At 43.8% G+C, this 19709-nt stretch overlaps 1 protein-coding gene across 1 annotated transcript in view; it reads left to right on the top strand.

Moving 5' to 3' along the window:
- The window catches only part of TMEM163 (transmembrane protein 163), a 256522-nt gene that overhangs the window by 201504 nt on the left and 35309 nt on the right, over positions 1-19709 (top strand). The window lies entirely within an intron of this gene.

The raw sequence follows: 19709 nt of genomic DNA, 5'->3' as shown, positions 1-19709 counted from the left end.
CTGTGTTCTTTACATCTGTTGTTCTGCACCCATTCAATGATTGTTGCAATAAGAATTATTTATTTTTTCCTTTGAACTTCGATGCATAAAATTATGTACATTGGGTTTTCTGGCACAACTAACATTTGGATATAGAAACTGGAGGACACAATTTCCTATTAAAATGTGTCTTTGACTATTTTGTCCTCTGAGTGAGAGTCATTACCCACACCCTGATCCTCCCCCCACCTTACAAATGCTGAGAAGAGAAATATTTTTTATACTCTACTATGCGGTCTCCATAGAGGGCAGCTGATTTGGTTAGAGGAGATGAAGATGCTGCCATTTCAGTAATTCCCAGTATATAAGTTGCAACAGCAATTTGAATGCAAAATATGGGCTTTTCTCTTAGGATGTGATTTGATTTGCACGTGGTTGCATCGACTCCCTAATGTAAGGCCAAACTGATTAGACCTTTAGTTTCACTTTTAGAAAAATGTATCAGTTCTTTTTGGGGCAATATATTACATTTGTATGTGTATGGATGTGTTTTTATAGAAAGCAGGTAAATGAAGTGGGACATTCTCTTGCATGTAGTGGAGACATTACAACTGAGGTTAAAACTTTAATAATACACTTTAATAATACAGCAGGATCTTAACTGTAATTTATCCCTGCAGTTGGTCAGAACCTTGTTCTCTAATGTCTCAGTGACGGGCAAGATACAGATGCCAGGATAGGAATGTGTCTATTTATAGTGTTTAGTCTTTTTCAGAAGCAGAGAGCGCTCCAGCAGCTAGCCTGTTACTGCACTTCCGTGCTCTTCATCTCCTGGTTATCATAGTCCCACCCTGATCTCCTGACACTTGGATGTAGAAACTGGAGGATACAATTTCTTATTAAAATGTGTCTTTGACTACTTTGTCCATCCTTGTTCTTCACCAAACTTAGTGGCCTGTGTTCCACCCTGTCAGAACCTGAATCTTGGCTGAGATATGAGGGTGCTGAGTACGATTATACATGCTGGATGTCAGTCGGGAAATATCTTCGCATTTTACAGGGAAGGGAAATATGCCTCGACTCTAGGAAATGCGTATGGGTGTGCATTTTTAGCACTGAGCCAGGTGACACATTCATTTAGTTGGGCATTAAAAGTTAATTTCCGGTAGGGCTGACTTAACATGAATAGATGACTGTGCTCACAGGCCTTGTAGAGGACCTCCTAGTTTTCCCTTGATAGCTGAGCCACTTTCAACTGGGAACAGACTCCTTCTATTCTGTGTCACAGACACTCTTCAGAGAAGCAGTGCACTGACTTCAATCGTGCCTCAAGGTGTAGATGCCCAGTACACCGCCCAGTGGGTTCAGAGAGGACGAGGGGCTCTGTGGGTGTGCCAGCAGCAGCCCCGTCCTTAGAGAACCCCTCCCCTGCTTCTTTTACCCGGCTCTGCTTTGGGATCTGAAAGTCAAGCTCATGTATGGTCATCTCATCAGAACTCTGAAAAAGTGTAAGGTGGTTTTGTTAGTTGTGGTTTCTTTTTCTTTCTTCTTTTATTTTTAAGCCTTCAGAGGTGCTTTCAAGCTCCCATCTCCCAATGGGGAGGCCTTCTAACCACCTGAGTGGCGCAGAGGCCAGGTTGGCATCGCCGGGTTGGAGCGCGCAGTGCTTCAGCGCTGTGTCTACTGCTTCCCGTGCTCTGCCCTAGAAGTCTGCAGAAGCCGGCAGGCGGTAGCAAGGCCCTGATCCCTGGCCTGCTAAAATTGGACACGAGCATTTATCCACAAAGCCTCATCTAAATTAGGAGTCACAAACTAAAATGCCTGCGGAAGCTTGTCCTCAAACTAAAATAGGAGAAATAGGCCAGGTGTGTGCGTGGGGAATGAGGGGCCCACCTCCTATAGAGTGTCCCGCTGGGATGTGCACCAGGCGGAAGGCAGGCTCCTTGTCAGGTCTCCCGAGTTTTACCAGAAAGTAGAAACCTATGTTCAATGTGAAATAAATTGACAGCTAATTAAACATTTTAGAAAACTCTGGCTGGAAGTGGGCGGGTAATCTCAAGCAGGTCAAGTATAGCATATGCCTGTTGGCTGCTGGTGAGGGGCTGCTGCTTCCTGTGGGAATGAGGCCGCGTGTGCAGGAGGTCCGCAGGCTCAGATGCCGTAGATGCAGGCTGAGTTGCACCTTCACCCACACCTCCAACTCCAGGGCTGCGGGATCTGAGTCCGGCTGCGTAGCTATAACTATAGATTCTGCCAGAAACAGTGCCTGTCGCCTTAGCAGTCTTCTTAATTCAGCCGCAGGGTTCTCAGAGTGAGAATAATTGCATGAATTGGTAAGGTTTGAAATAGGAGGGCTGTGTAGTCAGGAATTTCCCAACTGGTGAAAACTCTTGGCCCTGAGCTTATTCATGATGCATGCTCCTTGGGGTTTGTTTGGGGAAATCAGGCCAGCCCGGCTCTCCCAGGATCCCCTGAATGGCACTGTATAGAATCTTCTGCAAGGATCTCCTGAGTAAATAGTACAAGCCTCCTTCCTTACATCCTGCAGGCGGTATCCTTGGCTAGTTAATGAAACAGGTTCCATTGACCCTGCTCTGAAGCCCTGTGTGGGCTACTGTTCTGGAAGCTGTGAGGAGAACTAGTGATAGTGCTAACTTTATGCTGATGGGCTGATAAATATTTATTTTAGCAAGAATAGAAAAGTTTTATTTGTTTTAAATTTCAAAATATTTGTTCCAAACTAATACGTTCCTTTTGGAAAGATGTTTGGAGAACACTTAGAGATCTACAAATAGACCTGCCATTCGATCCTACAATTCCTCTACTAGGTATATATCCAGAAGACCAAAAATCACATTATAATGAAGATATTTGTACCAGACTGTTTATTGCAGCCCACTTCATAATTGCTAAGTCATGGAAGAAGCCCAAGTGCCCATCGACCCACAAATGGATTAATAAATTGTGGTATATGTATACTATGGAATATTATGTAGCCTTAAAAAAGATGGAGACTTGGGGTGGCACCTGGGGCTTGAAGGAGTAGGGCACTGGTCCCATATGCTGGAGGTGGCAGGTTCAAACCCAGCCTCAGCCAAAAACTGCAAAAAAAAAAAAAAAAAAGATGGAGACCTTACCTCTTTGATGTTTACATGGATGGAGCTGGAACATATTCTTCTTAGCAAAGTATCTCAGGAATAGAAGAAAAAGTATCCACTGTACTCAGCCCTACTATGAAGTCAATTTATAGCTTTCACATGAAGGCTATAACCCAACTACAGCCCAAGATGAAGAGGAAAGAGGAGGGGAAGGAGCTGGGGGGGGCAGGGAGGATGGGTGGAGGGAGAGTAATTGGTGGGACCACATCTATGGTGCATTTTACAAGGGTACATGTTAAATCTACTAAGTGTAGAATATAAATGTCTTAACACAATAACTAAGAAAATGTGATGAAGGCTATGTTAACTAGTTTGATGACAATATTTCAAATGGTATATAAAACCAGCACATTGTACCCCATGATTGCATTAATGTACACAGCTATGATTTAATAAAAAAAAGACCAAAACCAAAATATTTTCATAAAAAAATAAAAAAAAAATGTCAAACTATTAAGGAAGTACAGATGTTTGTGTTATATGAATAGCTAGTACAGTGCTTAAGTTGGAGAGTAACACCAGCTCCACCCAGGAACCAGTGCAGGGCCCCCAGAGGTCAGGAGAAGAGTGTTCTTTGCACCCAATAGGTAGCTTTTTGCCCCTCCTCACCTTCCCCCTTCTTGGTGCCTCTTCCCCCACACTTGGTGCCCATGTGTGCCCATTGATTGGTTCCCAATTATTAGAGAATACATGTGATGCTTCACTTAGGATGATGGTCTCTAGTTCCATCCGTGTTGCTGCAAAAGGCATTATTTCATTGGAAAGAAAAGTTTTTGTTTATTTTTTTTAGCAGTTTTTGGCCGGGGCTGGGTTTGAACCTGCATATGGCACTGGCGCCATACTCCTTTGAGCCATAGGTGCTGCCCCGGAAATAAAAGTTTTAAATCTGATTTAGCAGTTTGTAGCAAACCAGGCAACTGCTTACTCCCATCTGCCTTACCAAGTGCATTGTTTCCCTAAATTTATTTTTAGGGAAATATACCTAAAAATTAGAGAATACATGTGATGTATTTTTGTATACCTTTATGGTGTACAAAATGATGTCTTGAGAGATAGAAGCATTGTAGAACAGCTAATATGGGTTGCTTTAAAAGGGACCTCAAACTCTTCTTGTCCTTACCTTGTCAGCCACAGCTGCTTTGGTAGGAGGGGACAGGTGTCATGCTTCTCCTTTGCCCAGAACCTGGGGGCTCTGAAAGCTGAAGCGATCTTCCTGAGTTGTCTCCTGGTTGGTGGCAGCATGTGGATTGGAACCCTGCTCTCCTAATCCAGGGACGTCTTGGTTCAGGTTCCTCTGGCTTTGAGGGCCCTGCTGCCCACTGGCTTTTTGGAATTGGCCCCTGTCTCTTCTCCTCACACTCCCTGAGGACAGTGCTGCTGTGGGCTGTCCTATAGGAGGCCCCTGGCTTACTCCTGCCACTTCTACCTTTCTGCATAGCCCCCTGCACTTTGTGTCACTGACCAGGTTGTGCCCCCACTGCCTTGTTTCTGGAAACCCACAAGCAGGTAAACTGAAGAGCAGCAGCCGGACTGCAGTAGGATAGCGTGGGGTGAGGCGATCACGGGATGCACAGGCCATGTGGATGGTGGCACAGCAGCGAGGCTGCTGAGCCTGCTGGAGGGGAGGTGGGTGCGAGCAGACCTGCCTCAGGAGCAGTCTCCCTGTCTCCTCACACCTGCATGACTGTGGGCATGTCACGTGGTCTCCCTCGCTTTCCTCATGTGTGACATGGAGATGATGCCACCACCGAGGTTTAGGACGAGATTGAATGAGCAGTTATATAGAAGGCAATACTGTGGAGGCCGCTGCTCTCCTGCATGGAGAGATTTCTGGGTTGCTCACCAGAGTCACCCCAGCTTGTCGGGTAGGTCATTTAGGGCTGGGCTCCCGGCCCCACCTCCCTGCCTCCTGGGCTCCTCCTGCCTGTGGACACCAGGTACTCTGTTGTGGCTGCTCTCATGCTTGGCTTTGGCTCCCGACCCCGGCCTCTGGGGGCCCTGCACTGGTTCCTGGGTGGAGCTGGTGTTACTCTCGGCTTCAGACAGCTATAGCTCACTTTAAGCCAATCTCTTGGATAACACTGAACATGCCATCACAAGACCTGACCTCAAAGCCCAACTCTCCCTTCATGGTCTGGGTAACTGTTAGCCAATCACTGTTTCTCTCTGAGCAAGTTTCCTGTAGGTGAGGCAGAGGACCATCCACTCCACAACAGGGATGGTGAGGGAGTGATGGAGTCGATGTGAAAGCACTCTGTAAACTGTCATGTGCTTTCCAGAGGAAGAAGATGATACTGTTTCTGATTCTGGGGCTCTTGCCCCTGACCTTTCTCTGTGTTCTGATCAGTGACCAGCTGGTTAGCTGCCTCTGCCCTGAGTAAATGTGAGTTCTTCACGCTGAGCTCATGGCCAGTATCTGGGCCCAGTCTCCTTAAGTGGCCATGTGGCAACAACACGCATTGCCATTATAATTACAATAACAAATAGCCATACATTAGCAATAAATAATTAATAGCCGATAATTGCCACCCTTTGAACATCTCCAGACCAGCCCTCTGTCTAGGCACATGGGATTCAGAGTTGAATAGTGATGTGGGCAGAGAGTTCTCATTGCTCTGCAAAGCCCTTTACTTCTCAGAGGACGTGACTTCTGCTCCCAGGGAGCTCACATCTGGGAGAGACCCATGAGCTGATTCACTGACTCTGCTGATAAGGGCTAAGCTGGAGACGATCACATGAGAACACAGACAAGGCTTTTGTGTCCAGCCTGGGTGTGGGGAGTGCCAGGCCCTCCTGGAGGAGCAGACCCTCTGCGGGACAGCTGAAGGAAGGTGCTTGTCAGCAAGTCTGGTGATGAGAGGGACCAGGGAGAGGAGCCAGAGTGTGTCCTGGCAGGTTCTGTGTGAGCCTGTGGTTGATCTTGTTTCTTTGTTTCCTGTTTATACAAGAGTCTCTGAATAGAAAGGGGAGGGGGAGAGGAAAAAAGCAAAGCAGGAGGAGGCAAAAGGAAAAAAGGAAAAATGACCTTGTGCTGTGAGTCAGCGATGATGCCTAGCAAGATTTTGTTTGTTTCTTCTTCCTCGAGGGGTGGTGTTGTGCTTCCGGACACCCTGGTCTATCTCCTCCCTAAACTTTTGCCTGAAACTCCACCCTATCCACCAGGACCCGGCAGCTTCACTCCAGCAGTAGAAGGGAGCCCTTCTCAATTGGTCCTTTTCTTGCAGGCAGCCATCCACTCCCTCTGTTTTGTTTCCAGTCCTTGGAGAGGGTGGAGGGGGTGTCTGGTCCAGTGGCCATCTCTTTTCAGGGGTGCACCCTTCAACATGTGGCACCAGGCGTGTTCCTCTCTCTGTGGCTGGGCTGGTGCTGCAGGCTCTGTGGAGATCAGTGCTTTTCCTGCCAGAGCCTCAGATGGTATTCCGTGATCATGAGCAAAATGGGAAATAAAACTCTTGTCAAGGATATTTTAGATGTGGATTTTGTCAACAGATGACATTACAGCAAATTTAGTTATAGAGCTAAGTGGCTTTTATTTGTGGTTCAAAAATTGGGGCAGTCTGCGCTATACAAGATAGAGCAAGAGCTCCCACTGGGCCATGGCAGAACAGTGGGTTTTAAGGCAGGAACAAAGAAACAGAACCATAGAAGAGAAGTTAATGGGCTAACATCAGTTTACTTCAGGTTACTTTCATGCATTGGTTAAACCAGAGTGGACTTCCTTATTATTTTAACTTAGATTGGTTGATTTTTAGGAAAAATTGGACCATTTGGGGATCTGTCTGCTTCTTAAAGTCTGTTTGATTATGTGGCAGTTAGCATGAGTGACTCCATTTTGGTTTGGTCTGGTCTGGTCAAGTGGGGGCCAGTGCAGGAGCTCAGTCCAAAACAACGACCTCCCATAATGTTTTGTTTGTTTTAGCAATAGGATAGGGTCTTGCTCTGTTTCTGGAGTACAGTGGTATCATCATAGCTTACTGCAACCTTAAACACCTATGCTTGAGCAATTCTCCTGTCTCAGCCTCCTGAGTACCAGAAACCATAGGTGTGTGTGCCACCATGCCCTGCTAACTTTTTTATCTTTTGTAGAGGTGAGGGTCTTGCTATGTTGTCTAGGTTGGTCTCAAATTCCTGGCCGTAAGCAGTCCTCCTGCCTTAGTCTCCCAAAGTACTGGGATTACAGGAGTGAGCCTCTGTGCCTGGCTAGTTTTAGTTTTGTTTAACAATTTGCAAATCCACAGCCAAGATCTTTTCCCAAGGATTTCTTACTTACACAGGTGACTGCGGATTTGTGGGCTTTTGTGTATGCAAAGTGTTTCGCATTTGGCCTATATCTTGGGTGGGTAGGATTTATTTATATATTCTTCAGATGTTTCTCACTCTCAGTGAGTTTTTGCTTGTAGCAGCAGAGAGACAGCCTAGCCTGCTTTCTTCCCACACCCCTGTCTTCAGTACAAGGCACTGTGTGTCCTCTCCCTCTTGTTCTTCCCTTCTACTCAGGGCCTCTCTCCCCCCACAGTTAAGGCTATGAGCCTCCTGTGTGCTAACCTCCTTGGAAATCTGTTTCTACACTCATCCCTTCTCTTTCTATTATCTCCTAGTCACTGCCTGCCACTTCCTTCCCAGGCATTGACTTTGGTGTCCTCACGCTGACTCTGTTACTCTGAAGAAATACATCCCTTCCTCTACATCCCTTTGACACCTAGTTGCAAAACCTGCCTCCCCACAGCCTGCCCCAGCAATAGATTCATGTGGGTGTTCCTTTGGAGATAGGAAACATTTAACAGAAGAAAATGAGGGAGAATGCTTGGGGGAGTGCAGTCAAGGTCAGGTTGGGGGCCAGGTGAGTAGTTTTCTAGAACTGCTGCCTGCCCAGTCAGCATGTCCACCACGGGAGAGTGAGTGCTCGAGGCTGTGTAGCCCTTTATCTCCCTGATTAAGGATGTGGGAGATAAAGTCTGGGGCACAGATCCCAACTCTGCAGGATGTTTACTCTTAGATCTCTGTCTTAGTTTCTTTGTTTGTAAAAGGAAAATAATAAGGGTACCTTCTCTATGGCATTGTTAAGAACATGAAATGAAAAAGATGTAGGGCCTGTGCTTTGCATAAAATAGTTGACTGACATTATTGCTGTCGAACTAGGGAAGAGACTTCTAAGGAAGTTGGCAGACCTTTTCTTGTCTGTAGTTTAGAATATTAGGCTGCATTGAACTGTCCAGAAAATGCCCTCAAGGATGCCCTTCTCAGCTCAGGTTGGGGAATGCTGTAGTCTCCTTTTTGTACAATAACCTATAATGTCTGGATCCCTCATCAGCAGTAGAGAGGTTTATCTTCCAGTATGGTGTTTTGTCAAGTCAACTCTAATTTGAGAATTGTATTGAGTAAACTTTAAAAAATAAAAATGAACCAGTTATATGTGGTCAGCATCTGCCCATCACTATCTCTCCAGCACTACACAGCAAAAGGCAGAAATCGTGGTGTCTGACTATCAGCCGAGTCCCACTCTTGTTACTTCAGACAGAATAATTCCATTACTTCAGTAAGATTGGCCTCTTTATTCATCTCAGAGCCAAGAACCTACTAACTTTGAAACAGAACTGAGCACAGATGAAAGTGGATTATTACTGGTTTGAGTGAATTCAGAGAGGATAGAAAGTTCAGAAATAGACCTACACATGGCTAACAGGTGGTTTCTGACAAAGATGCTAAGGTAATTCAGTGGGAGAAAGGGAAGTCCCCTCAACAAATGGTGTTGGGTCAACTGGATCACCATCTGGACAAAAAATGGGCATCAATCTTGACACAAAAACTAACTCAAGGGCAGCTCCTGTGGCTCAAAAGAGTAGGGTGCTGGCCCATATGCCGGAGGTGGTGGGTTCAAACCTAGCCCTGGCCAAAAACTGCAAAAAAGAAAAAATAATAATAATAATAATTCAAAAAGAATCAGAAGTCTCAATGTGAAACCTGCAACTATAAAACTTTTTGAAGAAAAAAAAGAGAAAAATTGTTGCAGCCTTGGGATACACAAAGGTTTCTTAACTTCTGTGGTTTATCTTACAAGGGTACAAGTGAATCTTTCTAAAAGTAGAATATGAACGTTTTAACATAATAACTAAGAAAATGACATGAAGGCTATGTTAACTAGTTTGATAGAAATGTTTCAAATTGTATGTGAAAACACCACACTGTACCCTAGAATTGCATTAATGTACATAGTTACCATTCAATAAAAAAAAAAAAAAGAAAATGAATTGACTATGTAAAAAAAACAAACAAAAAAGCATCGCGCCAAAATCATGAGCTATAAATCAAAACATGGAAACTTAGGCTTCATTAAAATAAAAACCCTTTGCTCTTCCAAGACACCATTAAGAAAATGACAAGATAGCACAGATACTATGTATGTCAGACAAAGGTATTATATCTAGAATGTATAGAGAACAGTTTAATAAGAAGGAAAACAACCCAATAAGAAAATGAGTAAAAGATTTATACAGAAATTCATAAGAGGAGATAAATGAAGGGCCACATGAAAAAATGCTCAACATTATCAGTCATCAGGAAATTACAAATTAAAACCACTCCATATTCATTAGTATGTCTAAAACTAAAAAAAAAAGAAGGAAAGAAAACCATTCAAAGACTGAAAAATATGTAGAGAATCTAGAACTCTTACACTGAAGGTGAGAAAGTAAAATGATACAGCGCTGGAAAACAATTCAGAGGTTTCTTAAAAAGTCAAACATCCATTCACCGCATGACTGAATCATCCTATCCCTGGCTACTGACTCAAGAACCATGAAAATACATGTCTGCACTGGACTCGTACACAAATGTTTGTTATAATTTTATTTCTAAAGTTAAAAAACTGGAAGCAACCCAAATATGTGTCAGTAGGTAAATGGATAAACAAGTGGTGGTACATTCATTTGATGGACTACTAGTCACTAAGAAAGAGGTAAGGTTGACCCATGCAACAACATGGTTGAGTCTCAGAATGGTTGAGGGACGGGTACCAGAAGCAAGGCTAAAGCAAGTCTGTACTATGTGACTATATTTATTTGACATTTTGGATACAAACTCGTCTACAATGACAAAGCAGAGAGTGGTCGCCTGAGGATAGAGATAGAGGGAGGAATTATTAAAAAATCACAAAGGAACTTTTGGGGGACCCTGGGAATTCTCTTGCTTTTAGTGATGGTTTTGCTGTATAAAGAGATGTTAATCTATCAAGGTGTTGTTTAAATACATTCAGTTCAAGTACATCCAGGGCCCATGTGTGGACCCAAATGATCTCACATTGCTATGCCAGGTAAGAATCCTACTAAGATCCATATAAGATAAATGTGTTATGTTGCTGTGAAGTGAGGGTGTTTCTACTTATTTATTTATTTATTTGTTTCTTTGAGACAAGGTCTCACTCTATCACCCAGGCTGGAGTATAGTGGTACAGTCATAGCTCACGGCAGCTTTGAAGTCCTGAGCTCAAGTGATCCTCTTGCCTCATCCTCCTGAGTTCCTGGGACCACCATACCTGTTTTTTTTTTGTTTGTTTGTTTGTTTGTTTTGGAGACAGAGTCTCATTATGTTGCCCTCGGTATAATGCCATGGCATCACAGCTCACAGCAACTTCCAGCTCCTGGGCTTAAGCAATTCTCTTGCCTCAGCCTCCCAATAGCTGGGACTACAGGCGCCTGCCACAATGCCCAGCTATTTTTTGGTTGTAGTTGTCACTGTCGTTTGGCAGGCCCAGGCTAGATTTGAACCCACTAGCTCCGGTGTATGTGGCTGGCTCTCTAGTCCCTGAGCTACAGGCACCAAGCCCATACCTGGTTAATTTTTAAAATTTTTGTAGGGATGAGGTCTTACTATTTTGCCCAACTGGTCTCAAACTCCTAAGCTTAAGTGATCCTCTCACCTTGGCTTCCCAAAGCACTGGGATTACAGGTGTGAGCTACTGTGCCCAGACTAAAGTGAGGTTTTATTTCCCTGACTGTGACCCACATATTTAGCACATGAGATATTGACCCACGTTGTACTATAAATAGAGAACAATAAGACAAAGTGTATGATAAGAGGGGAGAGTATAAATAGTAGGCTAAATATACCCTCTGTCACCAGAGCCACTGCTGAAACATGACCGTTCACTTGCCAGAAACACCCATCAAGTGCTGGCTGGTGGCTCAGGCTTTGGAGGGTGTTAAGGCTCCGGAAGCACGGGCAGCTTATCTTTTTAGTGTCTCGCATACAGGCATGATTTGTTTGTCAGCTTGTACGTTACCTGGGAAAAGACTGTACAAGAGTCCCCACTTGGTCTCTTTCCCTGCTCTGGAAACCTTGGATTTTAAGCAGGGTATGAGAAGTCTGAGCAGCCTGCCATGTTGCTGTGTTCCGTCTATTACGCCTCTTTGTGGTTTCCACATCAAAAAGGTGCTTTTTAGCTTGATATCTGGACCTTCGTGGAGTTTCTGAAGTAGGTAGAGGCATTAGACTCACTGCTATTTTGTAACAAGAAAATAAATTCTCAGATAAAGAAGTAAGATGACTCCCTCTGGACTACATGATGGGTCAGGGAGACCCAGCAAATGGAACCCAGGTCTCTTGACACCTGGTGGAGGGCTCTTTAAGGTCCAGGGATTGCCTCCTGCAGTCCCACAGAACTTAAGATCTGAAAGGTCAGCCTTCATGAAAAGCTAATATAGCCAGTTCAGTTTCCTGACGAAGGAAATATGGTCCAGAGACTCAGTCTCTGAGAAGATTCTGGAAAAAAATCGAAGCCTAGCACTTTCCCACACTCCCATGAATGGGAGAGCACCACCCTCCATGGCCTTGGAGACCCTGACTTGTGAGGTACAGCCTTAAGGAAATTAAGGAAAGTGGGGACACCATGCTCATTCCTCTCCTCTCCTCCCCCCTCAGCCCGCTCTAGGGGCACCTGTGTATTTAAGGACACTGGTGTTTGTCAGTGTTAATCAAAGATGGGTGTTGGTGCATCAAGGTCGAGTACTTTGCTATTCACATGCCTCTGTACTTGACCTTGGGAAACTTATTTAATTTCTTAGTATTCTTTCCACCCCCGCCCCCAATCTGGAATGTGAGAACAAACTAACATAGCACTTCTTTCTCTCTACAAGATTTTGAGAGCAGTTTCTTATCATTTGAAGAAAGAAAAAAAATTTTTGAAAGATGTTTATTTAACAGTTTAAGGAAAATATTTTTTCATGCACTTCCCCAAATATAATATGAACAATGCAATCCTTATAACATTTCTCTGCTTTTTTGTGGTTATTGTTTAGCTAATGCAAAGAATCATTCTGAATACTTTTTTTAATTTCCCAAGCTCTGACGAAAATGTCTTCGTTTATGGGGTGTTCACAGTACATCCTAGTACAGCAACAGCGGGCAGTGAGTCTGTCCAGTAAGGAGGGCACCTCCTATAAACTACTGCCACTCCGTTCTTCTATCACATGAGCAGTGCAGTGCTGTCACTTTGGAGTATTCTGCCTGTGACCAGAATGGAAGTATTTGGTAACAAAGCCATCCATATTACTGAGCTGTGAGGGAAACATTTGTTGTTTTTCTGGGGAGCAGTTTTGGGGCACTGGGTAAAAATTCTTAACCCTTAAACAATTGCATTAAAGTGGAGTCTCTGATCATCCCAGTCCACTGGGAGAGTTAAGAAATTCTGAGACCAAGATGAACTGAATACAGTATCTTTTCCCTAAAGAACTTTGCAAGGAGGGGCTGAATGTGGAAACCAGCCTGACTGTGGGCCCTTGTGAAGGATTGGCTGTGCTAAGAGGGACCCCTGCTCCCATATGCTCCCCTATTTTCTGTACAGTTAACTCTTCCAAAGGGGAGTCTGTATCCAGAGAGTGTTGTAAGGGAAACTGGCTGTGCAGAGCTGTGAGCCTTGACACTTCTCACTTCCTCTGGTGAGAAGCAGCATTGGTGAAAGTTTGTGAGAGTTGCCCTCAGATTTTGCCTGCTAAACATCTAGTTTAGCTAACCCTATCCTCCCTCCATTTGGAATTCTGCAAATGCCACCCATCCCCAATTAAGGTATCTATTCTCTGTCCTCTGATGACAACTCATGCTGATTGCTATAGTAGCTCTTTATACACTGCAGTGGAATTATGGGTTTACTTGTCTCTCCAGACTAGACTATAAACTCATTGAGGGCTACAACCTCCTGCCCAGCAATGCACCTAATACAAGGCCTGGCATTTGCTGGAACTCAATGTATATCTTTTGAATGAATGAATTCCTGTGTGCCTGTAACCATTTGCTTAACCAAGGTATGTAGGCTAGTACTGCACTTAGGAAAGGGGCATAACCACGAGGAGTTTGTCTTTCAGGGAATCCCAAACATAGGCTGCCTGAGACCTTGCCCTGGACATTTTTATACACCTGTGGGAAAAAGATAGCAACAGGGGCTCGTCCCAGACTTCTTTTTTCCTCTGTGTTGTGGTGCCAGTGAATGTGAACAGGTGACATGTAAATGAGGCATCCGTACTACACCTGTCCACACATACACTCACATATATGACTCTTTTGACCATCACTCCACGTTTTTGTATGACACATACTTATATCCGTAGGGAGTATAACGTGACTGGATATTGTACAGAACATGCTGTAACTTTTTTACTCAACATGTTTTTAACATCTAGACTATTTATGATGCCAGTTGCTCATCATATAAAGTCATACTTTAGACACTCCCTAGTTGATGGCAATGTGTAATATGTGTAGATGGTGTTTCTGTAGGGCGGTGATTTTCAACTGGTGTGCCATGAACGTGTTTAAAGATCATTAATTATTTCTGAAAGAAGTTCAAAGCACAGTAAATATATTTCTTCACTCTTTTTTTGATCAACATAAGTTAAGCAAGCTGAAGAGGCATAACTATAGCTTCAAGTGGGCTGTGAGATAAAAGTGGTTGAAAAACACTGCTCTAGGTCAATGGCTAGGAGTGGAATTTGGGGGTGCTAGAGAATGCCCATGTTCTGTTTTTATAGATACTGCCAAGTTCCCCTTCAGGGTGGCTGTAGTAGTATGTTCTGGAATGTCACCATACTTGATGTGTTCAAACTTTTTACCATTTTGCAGACTAGTGGGTGAAAAATGGTACCTCATTTCAATTTGCTTTCCCCTGTTATTGGCGAGGTTGATCACACTTGTACATACTTGTCTGTCCTTGTTTCCTCTTCTACACATTGCTGCCTTATATCCTACGCCCGTTTTTTCTATTGTTGTGATCTTTTTCTTACTGCTTTTCATGGTTATCTATATGTTCAAGTACCATTCCTGTTACATACAGAGGGTGCCAAAAAAGTATACCCATTTTTAAAAAGGAAAAATCTATATTAAAATTGTGATACTCAGTATATACATTTGTCATCTTGTATATTGTATCTCTTATAATTGCAGGAGTCAAATGTGCCTTGAGTATTACAATTTTTCCTTTCTTCAAATGGGTACACATTTCTTTAGTACCCTCTGTATACGTTACAAATAATTTCTCCTAATTAGTTTTTCTTTTTTCTTTTCTTTCTTTTTTTTTTGAGCCAGAGTCTCACTTTTTCACCCTCGGTAGAGTGCTGGGGTGTCGTAGCTCACAGCAACCTCAAACTCTTGGGCTCAAGTGATCCTCTTGCCTTGGCTTTTCATTTTTAGTAGGGACAGGATCTCACTCTTGCTCAGGCTGATCTTAAATTCCAGAGCTCAAGCAATCCACCCACCTCGGCCTCCCAGAGTGCTAGGATTACAGGTGTGAGCCACTGCACCTGGCCTAGTTTTTCTTTTAATATTGTGTATCTTTTGCTATTAGAATTACCCCCACCCCTTTCCATTTGGGTGTGATAAAATTTATTAGTTTTTTTTGTTATGAAGTGGAGGTGATTTTTGTTGGGCTGGGGAGGATATAAGGAGTTAAGTTAAGAACGCCTACTGCCTTGATATCATGATGATATATGCCTATGATTTATTTTAATAAATGTAAAAAATTAGACTTTAAAATTAGGTTTTTAATTCATCTAGAATTTATTCTTGTGTTTGCAAAGAAGTAGGGATCCAAGTTTGCTGATTTTTTTCTCTCAGATGAATATACAGAATATACAACTTTTCCAGCATTTCAAAGGCCACTTCCATTCTGTGCCAAGGTCCCATAGATGCATGACTGTCCTTGGATTTGCTGTTCCATTCTGTGGATCTGTTGGTCTCTTTTGTTCTAGACCTATACTTTTAACATTTCTATATTTACAATGAGTCAGTCGGATGTCACCATCTTTTCTTGGGTTTTCAGAGTGTTTTTGGCTAATGCTGCATTTATAGTATATTCCATATGAATTTCAAAATTGGTTTGTCAAATCTAATGAAAAAATCCTGCTGGGGGATTGCATGAGATTGCATTAAACTTACTAATTTTGAGAGAATTGGCTTGCTTTTACTAATGATTTTTCCCTTTCATTTCATCTTTCTCCAGAAAGGTTTTCTTTCATATCTTTTTGATGAGATTTTTATTACGATTATTCCTTTATATTTTGTGAGTTTTATTGCTATTTTAAATGCCTTTATTATTGCTATTTTAAGTGCTGCATAAGAGAGCTACTGATATTTAGGTATTGATCTTGTTAGCCTGTCACGTTGCTGACTTAAAAAAATTCTATTTATTAATTGATGATTTTGAATATGTTATATAATGACAGTTTTGTGTCTTCTTTCCAATTCCATGTTTCTTTTTTTCTTCTTATATTATGAGCCAGGATTTTCAATATGGTGTTAATTGGCAAGGGTGATAACATGTATCCTTCTGTTGATTCTTGCTGTAAAGAAGGCCTTCTAAATTTCATCACTGAAAGTGATTTGCTGCTGTTTTTGGAGGGATATTTCCTAAGAGGTTGATTTTCTTTGTTTTTTAAATCATAAATAGGGGTTGAATTTTGAATACTATTTCTATATATACTGAGATGTTTCTTTTCTTTTAAGATGTTACATTTCAAATTAATTGATTCTAATACTAATGCATCTCTGAATTCTTGGGATAAACCCTATTTTGTTATAGAGTATTCTTTAAATCCACTGCTGGACACAATTTACTATTTTGTGTTGTGTTTCTGAATCTGTGCTTATAAGTGACATTGGTCTAAAGCCCCTGTCGTTTGTACCACATGTAGTGACTTAGGCAGCTTCTCTTCTTTTTCTGTGCTCTGGAGTCCCGGATTTAATGTAAGAATTATCTATTCATTTAAGTTGTAGTAGCACATACCTGGAATACTGGGCCTATAGCCTTTTGGACAGGATATTGTTTATGTTTTTGGAACAATTTTCAAAATTTACTTTTCTGGTAAGTTACCCATTTTATCCAAGTTTTCACATTTATTGCATTAAAGTTGCTCATATGACTTTTATACGATTTTTGATAACTCTCATCCCTCTGTACTGCTGTACAGTATTTTATAGCTAATGTTCTCTTGGAATAGTAATAATGTCTTCCTTTTTATCTCTTAAACTCTAAAAGTTTATACGTTTTAACTCTTTTTTTTCTTTTTTTTTGAGCGTACATTTGACTTTGTAGATGAAGTCTGTCTATTTGCTTTCTCATTCTGAGCTCTTATCTTTAGTAGTTCCTCCTATTTCCTTGACATTCGGTTCTGGGGGTAGATATATGTTTTATGTACTTTTTTTCCTTTTTAGTTTTAGCTGTTGGCATTTAATTTTAATTATTTTTCTGATGTTTTTAAATGGCAACATGAGTGAAATGCTCATTTATGTGAGGAGCTGGTAAAGGTCATTTGCAAATGCATCCTGCCTAGTGTTTTTCCACATTGCACTTTTTAGGTGTTGGGCATGGTTTTCAGATTGTGGCCTGATCTGCACTGCCTTGTGAGTACAGGCATTCCGCCAGTTATGGACAACCTGACTTAAGGAATTCTGTACTTATGAATGGGCTCTTAAGCCTCCCCGTTAGAAAAATTTATAATTAAAGAATTCATAATTTGGTAGCTGGTTTCTTCTGCCCATGTAAACAAAACCACATGGCAGAAATGCTTTGTTGGTGCAGAATCTTCTTGCTAGTAGCTCATCTCACAGATAGAGAAGCAGCTGATAGAAACACAGAAGTACAGGGGATTCTGGGAAGATGGCCAACTGGTAGCAGCCCTTGTCAGAGGCTCCTGAACAAAAGAAGAAAAACTGGATGGAATCAGAATCTATGAAGCCAAAGACGGGGAGCTGAGTCCAGAAAGAAGTTCCGCAAGCTGTAAATCCAAGGAAGAGCATTTAAGAACACAAAATACAGGTACAAAGTGGGCCCCAGAACTGCTTGCTAGAGCTGCATGCCTCCTGCGGGCAGCGGGTGGCTGCAGAGGAGCCCCCAGCTCTGGGAAAGCACAGAACTACTTGCTAGAGCCACACGCACCCTGCAGGTGGCAGTGGAGGAGTCCCCCACTCTGGGCAGGCCCAGAACTGCTTGCTAGAGTTGTGCACCCCACAGGCAGCAGAGGAGATCCCCGATCCAGGCTCTGGCTCTGGGCAGGCCCAGAACAGCTTGCTAGTACTGTGGGCGTCCGTGGGCAGCGGTGGAGAAGTCCTCCATCCCGGACAGGCCCCAAACTGCTTGCTAGAGACACAAACACCCCACGGGGGCCAGCAGAGGAGTTCCCCACTTCAGACACCCATGTTGGGTGGGCCCAGAAATGCTTGCTAGAGCCACACTCAACCGGCGGGGTCATGGCAGGGGAGTCTACCACAACGGACGGGCCCAGAACTGTTTACTAGAGTCACATGCGTCCTGTGGGCCGCAGAGGAATTCTTGGCTCTGGGCTTCTGTGCTGGGAGGGCCCAAATTGGCTTAATAGTGCTGTGCGCACCCTGCAGGCGGTGGCAGAGGAATTCCCCGCTCCAGATACCCATGTTGGGCAGGCCCAGAACTGCTTGCTACAGCCACATGCAACCCGCAGTGCCACTGCGGAGGAGTCTACTGCTCCAGGTGGGCCCAGAACTGTTTGCTAGAGCCACGGGCGTCCTGTGGGCAGCTGTGGAGGAGTTCCCCACTCCGGGAAGGCCCAGATCAGCTTGCTAGTGCCACACGCATCCAGCAGGTGGCGGCAGAGGAGTCCTCCACTCCCCATTCCCCTGCACCCACAGTTGCCCCGGCAGGGCTGAACTAGGACTGATCTGGCTGCTGCTGTTCCCCTGCAGCCCCCCCCCCATATCCCTGGCGGGCGAACAAGAACTGATTGGGTCATGTGGATGCCCTGTGCCACTGCTGCCGTTCCGCCACTCCCCAGAACTGAAACCATCTTAGTTCAGGGCTGAACTAGGACTGATCTAGCCACTGCAGTTCTCCTGTCCCCCAGTTGCCCCAGTGGAGCTGAACTAGGACTGACCCAGCTGTGTGTATTCCTGCAGAGCTGCTGCTGTTTCCCCGACCCCTCCTCCTGCCCCGTTGCCCCAGCAGGGCTGATCAAGAACTGTTCTGGCCACTGCCGTTCCCTTTCCCCCCAGTCGCCCTGGTGGGCCCGAACTAGGACTAATCTGGCTGCTGCTGTTCCCCTGCCCCACCCCGGGCCTCCTCGGTGGGGCTGGATGAGGATTGACCCAGCTGCCGCTATTTCCTTGCTCCTCCCCTTGTTGTCCCAGTGGGGCTGAAGTAGGACTGATTCGGCTGCTTTTGTGCTCCGCGCAGCCACTGTCATTCCCCTGCCCCCTGGTAAACCTGGCAGGGCCGAACTAGGACTGATCCGGCTGCTGCCGTTCTCCTGCCCCCCGGTGGCCCCGAAGGCCAATTGAGGTCTGATCGAGCTACGCACGCTCCCGTGCAGCTGCTGCAATTCTTCTTCTCCCAGTTGCCCCAGTGCCGAGAACTGGGAGAAGATGACAGACATGTCCTGTCTCTCTGGACATGTCTGAGAAGACATAATCAGAAGAAGCCACTGACTTAACGGTTCTGATAAGGTCTCCAAACAGGGTAAACTCAGCATGAGGCAGAATCAGTGGAAAAACTCTGCCAACTTCAATAACCAGAGTAGATCAACTCCCCCAAGGAAAACTAGGGCAGATGTAATTGAAGACCCCATCCATAAACAGATGGCTGAGATGTCAGAAATCGAGTGCAGAATTTGGAAAGTAAATAAGATTAACAGAATGGAAGAAAGGAGGGAATTAGAATTTAAAGAAATTATTCAAAAGATATCTCAAGACATTATTCAAAAGATGTCTCAAGAATTCAATGATTTCAAAGATAAAATGACCAAAGATTTTGAAATACTGAGACAAGAGGTTGCTGCCCTCAAGGATCTGAAAGATATGGTGGATTCCTTCCATAACAGAGTGGAACAAGCAGAAGAAAGGATCTCTGACATTGACGACAAAGCTTTTGAACAAGCCCAGGAGTGCAAAGATCAAAAGAAATGGAGAGCAAAAATGGATCAGAGAAATCTTGGATAATTCGAAAAAAAATAATATTCACCTTATAGGAATCACTGAAGGTGACAAAGTTGCTTCACAAAACACAGAGGCTCTTCTTCATGAAATTATGAAAGAGAACTTTCCAGACATGCCAAGAGATTC

The sequence above is a fragment of the Otolemur garnettii genome, unplaced genomic scaffold (genome assembly GCF_000181295.1).
Source record: "Otolemur garnettii isolate 467f Iridium unplaced genomic scaffold, OtoGar3 scaffold00080, whole genome shotgun sequence".
In the NCBI taxonomy this organism is placed as follows: Eukaryota; Metazoa; Chordata; class Mammalia; order Primates; family Galagidae; genus Otolemur; species Otolemur garnettii.
The sequence above is the reverse complement of the archived record's forward strand: the minus strand, read 5'-3'. Positions and strand labels throughout refer to the sequence as shown.